We start from the raw sequence: 16,941 nt of genomic DNA, 5'->3' as shown, positions 1-16,941 counted from the left end.
AAAGGGAAAAATGGGGTACTACATTTTGGATATAATTTGTCCCCTTTGAAACTCATTGTAATTTAATACCTAATATGAGATACTGGGTTCCAAGTGGGACATTTAGAGGTGAGTATGGTTCACAGACTTGTGGGAGGAGCAAGACAGCTAACTAGAGGTGCTTGGCATGCTTTCCTCCCCAACAAACAATCAAAACAAAGGAAAAAAAAGCACTCAAATTTCACTGAATAGTTTTAGACCGAGCATCAGAATGCAGTGGAGATATGGCAAAGCTGTTTCAGAACGTAGAGATATAGAATGGCCTATAAAGAAGGGAACTAAGCACTCAGCATCTCCCATTCAATCCCTCAATATCCACCAAGAGTGGCTTTGCTTCCTGGGGAAAGGGTAAGCTGAAGGTCCCTGCAGATCCCACTCATACCACAGGCACCTGAAGCATTTACTGTTGGAGAACCCATAACTGCCAATAGGAGGCCAGTCTGGGAAGCTGCCAGGTTACCATACTGCTGTGTTGTCCTGTACAAAGAGCCCAGCTGTTGTGTTCTCCTCCACCCAGACTCTTGCTGCATGGATGCATCTTAAGATCTTGCTGGCTCCAGGTCTTGTGATGCATCCAAGTAACTGCCCCCAGTAGCTTCATCAACCTTGCAAACCAGACAGGAGGCTCTAATCACCCTCCCGTTGCCCTGGGAAGCACTTCAGCCTGCAGAGGACACCAAAACAGAGTTTGGCACCAAAGTTCATCCATCCATGACCCAGAAGACAACTGAGAAGTCTTTCCTGAGTGACTCAGCCTGTTGAGGACCTCAGAAAGCAACCAGGAAACTCTGTCCATCCTCCTGGGTCTCCAGGAAGCAATTGAGCAGCACATTCTCAGAAGGTTGGTCCACTGAATATCTATGAAGCATTTGCTCAGTTCTACCCACTCACCCTTGGCTCAGGAAGCAGATGGATCTCCTTTAGCATATTGGTCCCTTCAGGCCTTGCAAAGTCACTGTGCAGCCTTCAGATATTGACAAGTGCCTTATCTGGGCCAGCTAGTATGACCAAAAGCCTGTCACTGACAGGCTTCCAACTAGGGATGCTAGGCATGCTGCACTGTACCCATATGGGCCTTATCCTCACACATCTTACAGAAACTGATAGATGCTTCTCACCTACAGCTACGGTCACTATGCTCAGAGCTGTTGGCAAACTCATTCCACCTAAGGGAGTTGCATCTCAGCTGATGGTACAGTTCCATAACACCTGCAGGCTAGGCCACTGTGATATCTGCAGACATTGCCAATGTTGATTATAGTAGAATAAGCTATATTCAATAGTTGTTTAAGCCAAAGTCAATGCATAATAATTTTAGCAACAGACTTCCTCAAAAGGAAACTGACCAATTGCCTGTCAATGAGTCCAAAAGAATGAGAAAAGTTTAAAAGAGATGCAAGAGAATGCAGAGAGACAATTTGAATGCATTAGGAAGATAATTGATGAGATACATTAAAAAATTCAGCAGAGGTAGAGATAATAAAAAAGAATCAATCATAATCTTGAAGCTGAAAATCTCAATAAATGAAATAAAAATATAGTCTAAAGCATCAACAACAGAATTGATCAGGCAGAAGAAAGGTGTTCTGAGCTTGCAGATGAATCTTTTGAAATAAGATTCCTGAAAGACTGAAAAATAATTTTAAAAGAATGAGGAAAGTCCTTGAGACTTATGGAACACCACTTCAGGAGGAAACATTTGCTTTATAGTGTGTTCCCATAGGAAAAGACATTGAAAACTTACTCCATGAAATAACTCCTGAAAACTTTCCAAATCTTGAGAAAAATAGGGACATCCAGATCCAGGAAGCTCTATTAGATTTGACAGAAAAATTCTCTTTCAGGTATGTTATAGTCCAACTGCCCAAAGTACAAGCCAAAGAGAGAACTATAAAAACAGCAGGAGAAAAGCATCAAGTCACATAAGGGAATCCCCATTAGACTAGTAGACTTCTCAGTAGAAACCTTATAGGTCAGGAGGAATGGGACAATATAATCAAAATCTTGAAAGAAAAATAATGCCAACCAAGAATGCTGTACTCAAAAGAGCTATCTGTCAGAAATGAAGGTGAAAGAAAGACTTTACAAGACAAGCTAAAACTGAAGAACTTCATCACCACTAGATCAGTTGTATAAGAATAGCTTATGGTAGTCCTACCTTAGAAGGAAAAGTAATGCTTAAGGCAATCTTAAACTAGGTGCAAAATTGAGAATGCCAGTTGTAATCCCTGGAGAAACTACTTAAATATAAGAAAAGCTTGTTAGTCAGCTTTTCACCACTGTGACCAACCTGAGAAGAACAACTTACGGAGTAAAAATTTATTTTGGCTCATAGTTTCAGAGGTTCAGTCCATGGTTGGCCAACTCTGTTGCAGAAACATCATGGCAGGAAGTCATGATGGAGGAAAGCCGTAAGCTCATGGCAGCAGGGAAGCAGAGAGGGATAGCAGGGCAGGGAAAAGGCAGCTTCCTGGCCCTTCATCTCTTCTGCAATGTGAGGACGCAGCATTTGCCCCCTCCTACTCCTTCAACCATGGGAGAACGCTGAGGAGGCACTATCTATGAGGTATGGGTCCTGACTAGAAGCCAAATCTGCCATGGCTTTGATCTTGGACTTCCAAGCCTCCAGAACTGTAAGAAATACATTTCTTTTCTTTATAAACTATCTAGTCTGTGATATTTTCTATGACAGCACAAAATGGACTAAGACATTAATTGGTCTAAGGTATTTTTTTTTAATAACAACAGAAATGGACTGAGACACTGGTGAGGGTGCAAGACTCCTGGAACTTTGTCACAGCACAGCAAGTATCTTGAGCTTCAGGTCTGCCTTTTATCCCCCTCCCCCAACTTCAGCTGCAGTGATGTAGTCTGGCCAGGTGGATCCTATAATGCAATGTGTTGGCAACACAGCTGAGAAACCTAATGCTTAGGAAATCCTAGTCAGTTAGGGTGAAAGGAAATCTCAACTTCTACCCCCAAAGGATACACCATCTTTATTGTAGTGGGTACCAAAGTGACCTAACTGTTACTGATACTCTCTTTATCTTCAAAGGCTGTTTGCTAAACAAACATTCTTGCAAAAAAAAAAAAAAAGGCCTTTTCTATTTTTACTTATAAAATGCAGAAAACTGAGAGACCAATAGTGGATTATTTAGTATCAGTAAAAATTCTGTTTAAGTATACATGGAATACTTAGCAAAATAGACTATAGCCTGGGCCATGTTAAAAGTCTTGATAAAATCTGATGGATTAGCATTGTATGGGGTATGTCCTCTGACTATGATGGTATGCAACCCAAGAACAACCACAACCATAACAGAAACCTAGAGAATTATAAAGTATTTGGATATTAAACAATACATGTTTAACTTGTAGCTTTAAGAAGAAAATACATGGGAATTAGACGCTATTTTGAACGAAGCAAAAGTATAAGCACGATGTATTAGCATTTGTGAGATGTAAAGAGGAACTTTTTTTTTGCTGTATATGCATGTATTAGAATGGAAGATAGTATTAAACTAAATAACCTCAACTTTCACCCAAATAAGTGATGCAAACAAAAGAAATAGTGAAACCCAGAGAAGCTAGGAGAAAAATATAAATTTAAAAGCAGAGAGCAATGGAAAACAGATTAGCAATAAATAAAACTGAGTCAAAGTTGGTTCTTTGGATTAGCAAAATTGACAAATTCTATGAAAGAAAAAACAACTTCAAACTCAGATAAGAAGAGATTTATTTGAACTGAAAGGAAAAGAGATTACTGAAGTGGAGAGAATGCTGTGACCAGGATATCTGTAACAGTCCCCAAAGTGGAAAAGGGCTTTTCTTTCATAGGGGAGAGTAAACAAGGCTCGAGAGAACCCGTTGTGTGAAAGTGGGAAGGATGGAAGGAAGGAAAGAGGGGTGTAGATGTTAGATTTCTATTATTGTGACTAAAATACCTGACAAGAACAACTTAGGTGAGGAAAAGTTCATTTTGGGCTACAGTTTCAGTGTTCTCAGTCCACAGATGGCCAACCCCATGGGTCTGGGCCCAAGGTGAAGTAGCACAAGATGGCAGAGAGGTGTGGTGGAGGGAAACTGCTCTGCTTGTGGCAACCAGGAAGAAGAGGAAGAGGGAGAAGTAGAGAAAGGGGACCAGGGACAGATAAAGTCCAAGGCCACACCCCAGTGGCCTACTTCCTTCAACCACAACCCGCTTGCCTACAGTTACCACCCAGTTATACATTCAAATGATTAACCCAACAAATGGACTAATCCACTGATGGGATTCCAGTCTTTTCCCCTCTAAATATTGCCGCAGTGCCTAACACGTGAGCTTTTGTGGGAACATTCCAGATCCAAACCATAACTGATGGAATGTGATCAAACAATAGATGAGGGAATGTTTTATCCTGAGATCAGATTATTCTGAAGAAAAGCCACCTAAGAAAGGTGGGTTGTAGCTCAGAATGAAGGTGGGTTAAAATTCTGGGCCTGAGAGAAAGAAACTTAACTAAAGTTTTGTAGGCAATCATTTTGTTCAGATAGATTGGTGAGGGAAAATAGTTATGAGGCAAAGAAAGGAATTTAAAGTGTCTGTTAATAGCTTTGTCATTGGTAAATAAGGCAGCATCCACGGGTGTTATCTAAGTCATATGGGGAGATAGTTTCTTTGTAGTTAGCCATATTCCAGAACTCAAAAGATGGGAGGTTAAAAAAATATTATTGTTAACTTACACTGACTATAAATTAATGGGTTTCACCATGAGCTTCTTTCCATACACACATACATCTGTGCTTTGCTGGTATCCATCTCCCTATACCCTCCCTTTCATTTCTTCACTTTCTCTTTAAAGGGGTATTTCTTTTTCTTTTTAAAAAATTATATATATATATATATATATATATATATATATATATGACAGTGGAATTCATTACAATTCTTATTACACATATAGAGCACAATTTTTCATATCTCTGGTTGTATACAAAGTATATTCACACCAATTTGTGCCTTCATACCTGTACTTTGCATAATAATCATCATCATATTACACCATCATTAATAATGCATGCCCCCTCCCTTCCCCTCCAACCTCTCTGCCTTATCCAGAGTTTGTCGATTCTTCCCATGGTCTCTCTCCCTATCCCACTATGAATCAGCCTCCTTATATCAAAGAAAATATTCTGCATTTTTTTTTTGGATTGGCTAACTTCACTTAGCATTATTTTCTCTAGCTCCATCCATTTACCTGCAAATGCCATGATTTTATTCTCTTTTATTACTGAGTAATATTCCATTGTGTATATATACCACATTTTTTTATCCATTTGTCAATTGAAGGGCATCTAGGTTGGTTCCACAGTTTAGCTATTGTGAATTGTGCTGCTATAAACATTGATGTGGCTGTGTCCCTGTAGTATGCTGTTTTTAAGTCCTTTGGGTATAGACTGAGGAGAGGGATAGCTGGGTCAAATGATGGTTCCATTCCCAATTTTCCAAGGAATCTCCATACTGCTTTCCATATTGGCTGCATCAATTTACAGTCCCACCAGCAGTGTATGAGTGTGCCTTTTCCCCTACATCCTCGCCAACACTTATTGTTGTTTGTTTTCATAATAGCTGCCATTCTATCTGGAGTGAGATGAAACCAGAGTGGTTTTGATTTGCATTTATCTAATTGCTCAAAACGGTTTTTAATGGTTGCTGTTTTCTGGGAGCACAGGGTTCAGACGTAATTCAACATCATTAATTCCCAGGAATGCTGAAAAAATAAATTTTAATTTAAAAATACAAGTTTTAAAATCAACCCAAGAAGAAACAGAAGATTGAATAGTACAATAGATGTTAGAGAAATTAAAGTCACAATTAAAAACCTTCCTACTTTCTAAAAATCCAAGTCCAGATAATTTTGTGGGTGAATTCTTCCTAACATTTTAGGAAGAAAAGTCGTGTCTTCACAATTTTTGCTCCAGAGGATAGATCAAGAGGCAATACTCCTCAATTTCTTGTACAGGGCCAATATAAACAAGCCTGATACCAAAATCTGGCAAGGATTTTATAAAAAGAAATATAAAAGGAAATACTGGGAGAACGTGAGCAAGAGACAGAGGAGAGGAGATGGAAAGATGTTACAGACAAACGGATAAAAATGCAAAACAAAATATTAGCAAACAAAATTCACTATAACAGAACCAATTCACAGTACAAGGACCAATAGTATAAATTGAAATATGTAAAACTACCCAATTTTTAAAATGACTAAGTTACAGAAATTAACATTCTAGTCCCAACATCTAAGATCAATACAACAGAATAAAGTAGAAACACACACACACACACACACATACAGTGTAAACTGATTTTCAACAAAGTAAAAAAGCAATTCAGTGGGGGCAAGAAAATATTTTTTTTATCAGTCAACAGTGATGGAACAACTGAACATCCATGAGGAAAAACAGAGTGAGCCTTCACTCCTTCCTCAAGCCTTGCAAAAAAATTAATTTGAAATGAATCAAAATTTGAATGTGACATTTAAAACTAGGAAGCTTCTAGAACAAAACATAGGAGAATATATTAATGAGCTCAGGGAGAAGAAACATTTCTTAAACAAAGCACCAGGGCACAAACCATAACATAATAATTGGCAAATTGAATTTCATAAAAATTAATAATGTTTGCTCACCAAAAGACACCACTGAGGAAGAGGATAGTCAGGCTGTAGACAGAAAATGTCTGTAAGTACATTATATCTGACAGAGGACTCACAGACAATATATAACCAACTCCTGCCAATCAGTAAGTAAAAACCAAGTTCATAAAGTGAGGAAGAATATTCACTAAACACTTTTAAAAAAGAAGATACTAGAATGGCCAGTAAATATATGAAATGTGCTCATTCTCATTAATCATGGGAAATGCAGGCAACAAAAACATCCTACAACAAAATATCACCACACATCCACTTTTTTGGCTAAAATAAAAATCCTGGAGCAACTGAAAATCCCACATATCATTGATGAGAATGTACAATTGTAGGATGACTTTGAAAAAATAATTTGACCAGTTTTTGATAATGCTAAATGTACCCAATAGTTCTGATATTAGATAGCTAGCTAGGAGATATGCATGTCTATATCCACAAAAAGACACGCTTAAAACATTCACAGCAGCTTTTCATAGCAGTCCCAACTGGAAACATCCAATTTTACCAGCAGGTGGTATGAACTGGGATATTTATACAATGTTACACTAGTTACTGATAAAACACAGCTACTGATAAACGCAATAATGTAAGAGTCTCAAAAAACATTTGATTGAGTAAAAACACCCAGACACAGAGGGTAACATGCTGTTTTGATTCCACTGAGATTAGAAAATAGCTAAATGCACCAATGGTGACAAAAAATCAGAACAGTGATTGCCGAAGAAGGCGGGGGGGGGGGCATAGTGTCTGAAAGGGGTATGAGGGATTTTCTGTGGCAACTGGAATGTTCTAAGTCTGTGTCTAGGTGATGCTCAGATGAATGTATGAATTTGTCAAAATTCATAGAGCTGAACCTTTAAGATTTTAGGTCCTTTACTGCGTGTTGATTTTGCCTCAATAATGTAGTACCAGCATAAGAAACCCCAGCAGGATCATTGTCATTGGCTTATGCCCTTGAGAATGATGACCAGCAAAGTCCAGTTGAGCCAGCAGCTGGCATGGATAGGTCTGTTTTACATGTCTGTAAGAAATTCAGAAATATTCTGGGAAAACCAACCAGAAGCAGCATCTTTGCCAACCTAACTTAGTAGGCTGGAAAATTCAAACTGCATGGTTTTGTGGTCTGATGAGACCCCTCTCACCACCCCCCCACGCCCCGCATCACAACATGAGATGACATCACGTAGAGAGAGCGAGGGCATGGGAAGCTGGAGCTCGGAGTGAGTGGCGTGCATGCAGAACAGATCATCTTCGAGAGAGCTTCCTCACCAGGAAGCCAGAGACCCTTTCTAACAACATGCTATTGTGCGATCAAATCCACACGGGTGAGACCTACATTAATCCCTTCTGAGGAAGGAGTGCCTAAGACATTCACTAGGGTCCACCTCTTAAAGATTTCATAATCTCAAAATTTCCACAGTGAAGATCAAGCTTCCAGCACATGAATGTTGGGGGGACACCCTCAAATCATATGCAACGATAGCACCAAAGGAGGGGGGCCAGGGGCATTGCCTCACAGTCAGAAAATCTGTCATGACATTATGAGCATAGGCATCCCCCACACCGCAACCTCTAATTTTACCTACCTAATTATATGTGTTTAAAAAAAATTTGCTACACACACACACACACACACACACAAATGTCCAAAACCTCCAAATGACAAATTGCTCTATAACATAATGGTATGCTCACCTTTCTAAATTGTTGAATCCATTCTATCCATCCTTCCCCTTTATAAAGCAGGGCCAATGCCTTGCATCTGAAAGTGTTTTAAGAGTGGGCAGGTGGTGGCAGCTACCGTTCCTCCTAACACATCAGGATGCTGAGGTTGTAGAGAGTTCCTGTGACTGGCTGGCAGGTGTCTGTCCTGGCACCTAAGTCTCTGCTTATAGGCTAATTCATAAAGATGAGGCCAAAACCTGTGAAATAAAAATATTGCCAACCACCTTGGCTTTTGAGGAGTTTTACCCTATTGGGGAGGATCTGGGCTTACTTGTGCTTCAGAATAAATGCCTGTCTGGCATTGCCAGTGCTGAGTGGCTTACTGTAGTGATAAGACCTAGCAGGGTTGGGTCGCGACAGAAGGCTGACATATTTGGGTCGTGGCAGCACAGGCTGACTGGTAACAGCCCAGCTGACAAAGGCCAAGGGGAGGACCATATCCCTGGAAGCATGAAGTAATATCAGTAGGTAAGCCACAGCCCAGGATAGAGTGCCACATGTAAAATGTCACAGTGGAAGGGATGGGACGGTGTCCCCAAAGTATAAAGTGGGATCAACATCTAAGCTATAGCTCAGGGCAGTCTCAGGTGTGGAATATCAAGGCAGAAGGAACACTGGGATCTTTTCATGCAATGGTTCATTGTATAGACAAGGAAAATAGGGGTGCATTTTGGTGATGAGGGTTAGTTAGGATCCTTGAGGAGGCATAGGGATCCTTGGTGTACACTGGCAATGAAATCCTAGCCCTCTGTGGGCAGTGGGGTGAACCTGACTGTTGTGCTAACCTGATTGAGTCCTCAATGAGAGGGTCCAAAGTGGACAGAGGCAGAAACTTGGGTCAGGTGCAGATGCAGGTTGGGGTCCATCAGGAGGGCAGTTCTCTTTTTACCTAGGGGGCATCTGAGGTGGCTGTGAGATGGGAAACCCAGGGACCCCAAGTGAAGACAAACTGTTCCAGATGTTGGACAGTGGCTTTACCTGTCTCTTACTGTTAGAGGATGACATATAGCAGGCTCTGCACTCTTTGGCCCTGATCTGAAAAGTCAGATGAGCTTACCCATGTGAGCAGATGTTGCATTTAAACAATAAATGTAAATGGAAAATGGGGTCATAGAACCTGCCTCATAGGGCACAACCCTAGGGGACAGATAATGATGCCACATTCTTAAGTTTATGTTGCACACAAGGCAACTCAGGCCCAGGAAGGTCATGTAACTCTCCTATGGTCACAAATCCCAAAGTGGCCAAGCCAGTGCAGGAAGCCAGGCTGTCTGACTCCCAAGAACATTTTCATAGCCTTTTCGCTGCCCTAGCAATGAACTTCATTTACATAAAGTTGCAAACTGTTGTCTAAATACTGTGTTTAAACTAAGCCTACATAGAGGAAAGATGGTGAGGGGCTGCAGGCACTTCTTACTTTTTCCACTTAGGCATTTCTGTGCTGTTTGCTTTTTTCTATTTAGAGTGAGCATGTGTTACTTATGCAATACAAGGGGTAGCTGGGAAATCCCAATATAACTAAGGAAAAAAACCCCAGTCTTGTCCAGTCACTTCTGCAGTGTGGGACTGCATGGTGGGTTTGTCCCTGTGGGCCTCAGATTCCTGACATTATAGGTGGGTAGATCTACCCACAGCACTTCCTGGAGGACTTTAGATAACTCAGGATTTTAAGAACATGACAGTCAAGGGATTTACTGACAGTTAGAAAAAGTACAGCTCTCTGCACATTGATATAGGTATGATTATATTTGTCAACCCATGCACGATGCCCAGTGACACTTTGATATTGACCTTGAATCCTTCCTCCCTCTAATGGGAACTGGGGATGTTCCTGGTGAAGTGGGCCTGAGAGTCCCTGCCTTTATTTCCTTTCTATTTTCTCAAGCCAGCTGGACCGAGCCACCCCAGTGATCCTTTGTGCATTGGGTCTTTGGACTGGGACCTGTGTGGTGCCAGTTCACGCAACCTGTGACCAGATAGTATTACATAGGGACAGATGATGTCATATCAGAGTTACCTACAAGGAAGCTTCAGAGGAGTGGGTACCCAGCCAGAGGGTCATGGGAGTATTCGAAGTGGGGCAGGAATCACTTCACCTGGACGGGTTGGTTGATGGAATCCAGTGATGAAGCAGAGGACACCCCACCGTGTTTCTGGCTTCTGTGCCCATGTGGATGCTGATGCCCTTCCTGAAGGCGGTTGCACAACAGGAAAGGTAGTGACTCAGGTGTGCTTATGTGGAGTTGGAAGCACAGGCAGGTCTTGCTCACGTCCTGTGTAGGAAAGGGAGTAGGTGCTCGTCGGAGGGATGGGCTGGCTTTGAAATAAAAGCTACAAAAGTAATATATCAAGAAATAAAGACAAAAAGGCAAGAATTATATATTCTCAAAGCAGGGGCATGACCGGTTGAGCTGACCATAGGGGTCTGGCTTCTAACAAAGAAAAGGCCCTGGGCTTGCTTTACTTATTTATTTATTTTATAGCCATATAGATCAAAGGGGATCTGCAGGTCTAAGGTGTCAGAGTGGGAGGAGTCTTGTTTGGGTGCTTGTTTCTCCGGGTGGCAGGGGTCTTGCAGTAAACAGGTTGCTTGGCATTTGGCAGGCTATGCCCATCTCCTGGAGGCTGTGAGCTAAGACAGGGACAGCATGATCTGAGTTTTCTTGAACCAGGAAATTTTACCCCGGAGTTCCCAGAAGAGTGGCTTCCCTGTCTTAATGGCTTGAACAAACCGTAATTTATATATATGGCCTCCAAGAGGCGGGACATGCAGGCAGAGAGGTCCCAGAGGCCATGGCAGACACAAGTGTGGGGCACAGGGAAGTCTGAGCTCCAGACATACTTGGGAAACCATCAGCCAGTGGGGGGTGACTGAAGCCAGATGGGCAGAGGAACTCTCAGTGGTGAGTGGCACAGTGCGGGGTACTGTGTGTATCCTCACTCTCCAGGATGCATGATTGTGACAAGTGGGCGAGGCTACCTTAAGCTGAGGTGGGATCCATTATGCTGATCTTCATTAATCAGGAAGAAGGAGAAAGCAAAGTGACAAAGGAGGACCCCCTTAAGCCAATTGTCTTGGATTTGTCTCACATCACCGCTTGTCTCATGGTGATGACAAGTGACTTGCCACCCTAGAAGTGTGGCGATTGCTCTCCAGCTGTGTCTTGGTCAGTGGAGAGCAATGGAAGCGATACCTCTGGTTATGGGTGACGAGTCCTGCTTCCCCACATGTTGAAGTTTGAACATTAGAGGAACACACTGAGGCAGGCATATGAAGCAGGGTTTATTTAAAAAGGGGTAACATAGACTTCTCCCGGGAGGGAGAAGGGGGCCATAGCTGGTATCCTGGTACCCCAAGAAGTGAGAGCGTTCTGCCTTTTTTATATGTCCTAGGCTTCCTTTGTTCTCCTGCCCTCTTTATCTCTCTCCTTCCTAGGCCCAGGTGCTCAGATGCTCAGGTGCTCAGATGCTCAGGTGGGATGGCTGAAAGGTGAGAAGCAGATGGAGGGCAGGGGACACAGATGGAGTAGCCCAGGACACATTAATTAACAACTTTTATAACCCCCCTGTACGGAGAGACAATTCTTGGGACAGGTTACCTTAGCAACAGGTTGGAGCAGGGGTGAGTTATCTTGATAAGGGTGGAGGAAGGGCTCTGAAGGAATTAAAATTTCAATCCCTCAGGTGGTCTCCAAATTCCCCAACCCAAACTGGCCTTCATTCTCTGGATCCCACCCTTGCCTATCCACCTGTCTTTAATTCTGGATTCAGAAGGAGCATGAACTTTGGAAGGGCAGGTGGCCTTGCTGCCTCACCTGGAGCCTTATAGTGGTTTGGTGAATTTATACATTGAGGCCTTGCTGAAGGTGTGAAAGCTTCACTCTTACTTTCTCTCTCTCCTCCACATCTATTCTCCAATTTCTTCCCTTTAGTTCTCTTATCTGATGCTCTGGGAAAGGAAGTCTTAGTTCCTTGCTTGTTATTAATCAGTTCTATCAATGAATTACACTTGTGGGCAGGTACTGTGTTTATTGACCTTGAAGTATAAATTGTGTACTTAACATCCTTTTTTAAAAACTAAAGCTAAAAATTAATTAATTAATTAATTAATTGATTCTCCCTAATGGTCCTACAAAGTGATCATTATTTTCTCCTCCCAACAATTGAACAGTAACTCCCTAAAATGTCACCAAAATTACTATTTTTGTAAGACAAGTGAGTTTATCGAGTACCATGATAAAGGAAAAAAGCTCCTTTGATAGTTTGACTCTCAGGGTCTAAGAAGAGAGAGAACAAACCCAGACTTCTCACTGATTTTTTTTTCTTTTAATTTAATTTTTTTACTGAGATTTTGAGGTCTAGCTTAATGGATATCTTTTAATTAGGGGTTTGGTTGGGTTTGAGCAGGATCATGATACACTAATTCTGGATAGATGGGCATTGCGATAGTGGTCTGTAGGGCGAAGGATTCAGAATCTTGGGGTATAAATTGTCATTTGCTCTCTTTTCCATTCAAGAAACTCCTTTAGGAAGTTTCTGGAATGAACTGTAAAGTTACTTTCAACATTTATCTTCCTGGGAAGTTTCCTGGAACCATGAAGTCATGGTGATGAGAGGTAAAGTGACAAAGACATGTTTCTGTTTACAGTCTCACTGAATAAAGCATAATTTGCACATTGACCCAATGCAGGAAGTGGAGTAATTAATATGATTGAATCAAGTCTTCAAATTTGAAGGAGCGAGAACCTTGACTATGATAAAATTCAGTAGTAACCAGTGAAAGATGTGCCATTGGATTCTGGAAACCAGAGACATGACTACAGGGTAGAGTGGACCTGAAGGAGCTCATGTGAGTAACACCAGGGACAGGCCCCACGGGGGAGGTAGGAAGGCACATGCTGTCTCCCATGAGTGTGGGGAGCTGTGATGTGCAAAAACCCATCAGAAGGAGGGCTCCCAGGGTTGGAGGGTCAGAATCTAATGCCCCCAAATACAGCACCTCCCTCCCTTCTCTCCCAAAGACTCTCATGTGGCAGGTATCCTGCCCTGTACCCTGAGGTAGAACTGTGACACAGAGAGATAGAAAAGAGCCTTTAATAGGCCTTGGTGACTTCCGCTCTGTATGTCACCATGAAATCACACCACCTTTGCCCAGCTGGGTTTCTCCACTTTCATCAGGTTTGAGCACAAAAACACACAGAGCTCCCAGTGTCTTCAGGTCTTTATTTCCTTATGAAGTCTCCTGTGTCGCCTAAAAATTTAAAATTAATCTTCAGGCTTTTTTTCTTGCTAATCTTTGTCAGTTTTAATTTCAGTCTCAGCCAGGGACCCTGAAAGTGTTGAAGAAACCCTCCTCCCCTGCAAAGAGTTGAATGTTGTGACGCTCCTCTGTATGCTGGTATAATGGTGGGTACAAGTCGTCATGCATTTGCCAAACCCACAGAATATGCATCAACAAGAGGGAACCTTATTGTCAACTGTGGACTTGGTGATAATGAGTCCATGTGGGCTCCTCAGTTGGACACAAATGTAACATTTTGTGGGGAATGTTGCTCATGAAGGAAGCTGTGTGTGTGTGTGTGTGTGTGTGTGTGTGTGTGTGAGCAGAGGGGACATGGGAAATCTCTGCAACTTCTGCTCAATTTTACTGTGCACCTAAAATGTCTCAAAAAATAAAGACTATTAAAAAATCCATTAAAGAGGGTGGGCAGGTAATTTGGGAGTGCCCCCAGCAAAGGCTAAAGAGGCAAGAAGTGAAGCATGAAAATGAAGGGAATCTTAAACAGCTGTTCTGAGGTATCCCATAACAGGGAGCCTGGCTCACCATCTTGCTGTAAAACCTACAGTCAGGGTGGATGGCCAGATGTTTAGGGAAGCAGGTGTTTGCTCAAGAGAAGAAAACCCCTCATATTTGTGGAATCTCCCTTCCCTGAAGGTATGAGGTCCCTCTTACGATGGGATGTAGGAAGAAGGGCCCCTGCTGATTTCTGAGCCCCTTCCCAACTGTGAAATTGTGGTTTTCCAGTTTTTCTCAGTTCACCTTTTTTTTTTTTTTAATTTTAACTTGAATAAAAACCGACTTCCTAGAAACCTGGAAATACTGAGGGACAACTTTCAGAAATATGAAAGTGCATTCTAAAGGCTCCTTTGATTTCTCTTTGAAATGCTAAAGTATGATGTAAGCATCTTGGCTTTGGTGCTCACAGCTATTCAATTCCTTCTACAGGTGATAAAAAGCATCCAGCCTGGAGCATAGATGTGTGAAAAGAGATTAGGCAGTGTGTGAAAACACTTCCCACCAGCCATTTGACGGCTTTTTTTTTGAAATGCTAATGTCAGTCCTATGAAGCTGTTACCTTGGAATTCACACCTATTGGATTCTACATCCAGGTAAATAAAGCATCCCCTGGTGAACACAGAAGTGTGAAGCCAAACTGTGGAAATGCTGGACTCAATTTATCCCCAGGGAACAAGGAAAATACAATAATCTTCCTTCATCATTCGGCTTCATTTATCTTTGGAAAAATTTCAAGATCGAAGGGACACATGGGGAGATAACAACTATTAATTGAGCACCTACTACCAGCCAGGAACAACTTTAGAGTATTTCACATGTAAATATCCCCAGGAATATTTTTTAAGATATTATCAACTTCATTTTGCAATGTGTAAATCACTGTTGAGATAGGTTAAATATTTGCTCAAAGATATACCACTTATAAGTAGTGGAGTGGGAATACTGGTCTAAAAAAGTTGAACACGGTTTGATAAAAAATCCCAGAGATATATCATATTTATCAGAGAAGTTATGGTAGCTATTGTGATGAAGAGCTCCCACGTCTCAATAGCTTAAGATACCAAATATTATTAGTTGCTCAAGGCTGACGTGGTTGGTTGGTGGATGATCTGTTCCAGGCAATCTTTCAAGGACCATGTCCCCTGTATCTTGTGGTGCCACCATCTTCAAGATATGGCCACCCATGTCACCAGAGTAGAGACAGGAGTGGAGATTATACTTGTTGTGTCCATATTTGTTTCCTTAATCTTAATTTAGTCACATGTCCCCAGACTAACTACCAGGGGGCTCATAAATGTCATTAAAATGTCCAGGTGGAAAATGGAAGGATTTGGGGAATACATATGCTACCCATTTTGTTTTTATTTTATATGCTCAATGGGACTGAAATATATAGAAATGACAACCCCCCAAATAATGTGGCCCAGAAAGAGGGAGGAAGGAAGAAGGCAACACATTGATAATGTTGATTCTTTCCCAATACATCCTTTGGCAGTGGCAGGACAATACCTGGGAAGGACCTATCCATCAAGCCTCAAAATGACAGTCTTTGGGAAGGAGCCAAAACATTGATCTTTCCCCAAATAAATCCTTTCCCAGTGACTGTACAATAGACCCTGGAAGGAAAGATAAGCACTGAGTGCTGAACTCCAGACCCTCCGTTCTTGCCCAGTAAAAACAAATTTCAAATTCTCACAAACTGTTTCCTGAATGCCCAAACTGATATGTTCTGTAAGGTCTTCCATGGTTAAATCATCTCCTAGTGTATAACCTATATAAGCACAGACTCCTCCTGTAACAGAGAGCCGTTTTCTACCCAGAAAGTGAGCCCCTCCAGTGCCTGATTGATTGGCTCTGCTGCAGAATAAAAGACAGCTTGCTGATCCATTTGAGGTTTGGTCCTGTCCTGGTTATTTTGTACTTTCATTATGGTGCCGAAACTATTTTGGGTACTTTTGCTTACAGGGACACTGTGCTTCACTTAAGTTAGGCACTTGAGTATTTTTAGACACTATAAACAAAAGGTTGAATGCTTGAATAGATAGATGGCGGCTCAAAACCACAGTAGCAATCGTCTAGTTGTGGGGACAGACAGATGTGAATGGTGGGAGCCTGAGGTTCATGGAATAATTCTGTACAATGGGCTCTCTGTGCTGACCCCCATATGCTTTCTCTGCCAAAAAGCAATTTACCTTCAGCCCTGACTGCCCTAACTGGACAGGATATGTCACATTCCTCAGCAAACTACATGTTGTCTGCAAGGAAATGCAGTCAGGAAATAAAATGCATAAGAGGAACCCAAGTTATTTTGAAGGGAGAAACTTTTGTTTCTGCCATGGACCCAGCTGACCATGGACTGAAGCTCTGAAACTGTGAGCCAAAATGAACTCCTCCTCCTATAAATTGTTCTTTTCAGGTATTTTGGTCACAGCCCTGAAACACTGATTAACCCAGGGGTATAGCCACGCGCTGTGCAGATGTTGAGAGAACAAAGAGAAATGAGATTGTAGGGGAAGACCAAGGGTACTAAATGCTGTTTTTATTGACTTGCTAACAAGTTCCTAAGATTCAAGCCCTGTGGAGTGGGAGAGAGGAGGCAGAGGAAGAATTGGGGGTGGGGGAGGAGGAAAGTAGGAAATGGATTTAGCAAGGAGATGAGATTGGTGAGAAGGAAAGGAAAGATGGGGA

The 16,941-nt window shown here is 41.8% G+C and overlaps 1 long non-coding RNA gene across 2 annotated transcripts in view; it reads left to right on the top strand.

Moving 5' to 3' along the window:
* LOC107136786 overlaps positions 1-16,941 on the top strand; it is a 60,440-nt gene that overhangs the window by 27,293 nt on the left and 16,206 nt on the right. For both annotated transcript variants that reach the window (XR_007350869.1, XR_001502766.2), the window contains exons 3-5: positions 13,147-13,305; positions 13,772-13,862; positions 14,683-14,846. This is a non-coding gene — a long non-coding RNA (uncharacterized LOC107136786). The remainder of the gene's footprint in view (positions 1-13,146; positions 13,306-13,771; positions 13,863-14,682; positions 14,847-16,941) is intronic.

This window comes from Marmota marmota, unplaced genomic scaffold, assembly GCF_001458135.2.
Source record: "Marmota marmota marmota unplaced genomic scaffold, marMar, whole genome shotgun sequence".
Taxonomy (NCBI): domain Eukaryota; kingdom Metazoa; phylum Chordata; class Mammalia; order Rodentia; family Sciuridae; genus Marmota; species Marmota marmota.
Note: the sequence above shows the minus strand (reverse complement) of the source record. Positions and strands in the feature narration are given on the sequence as shown.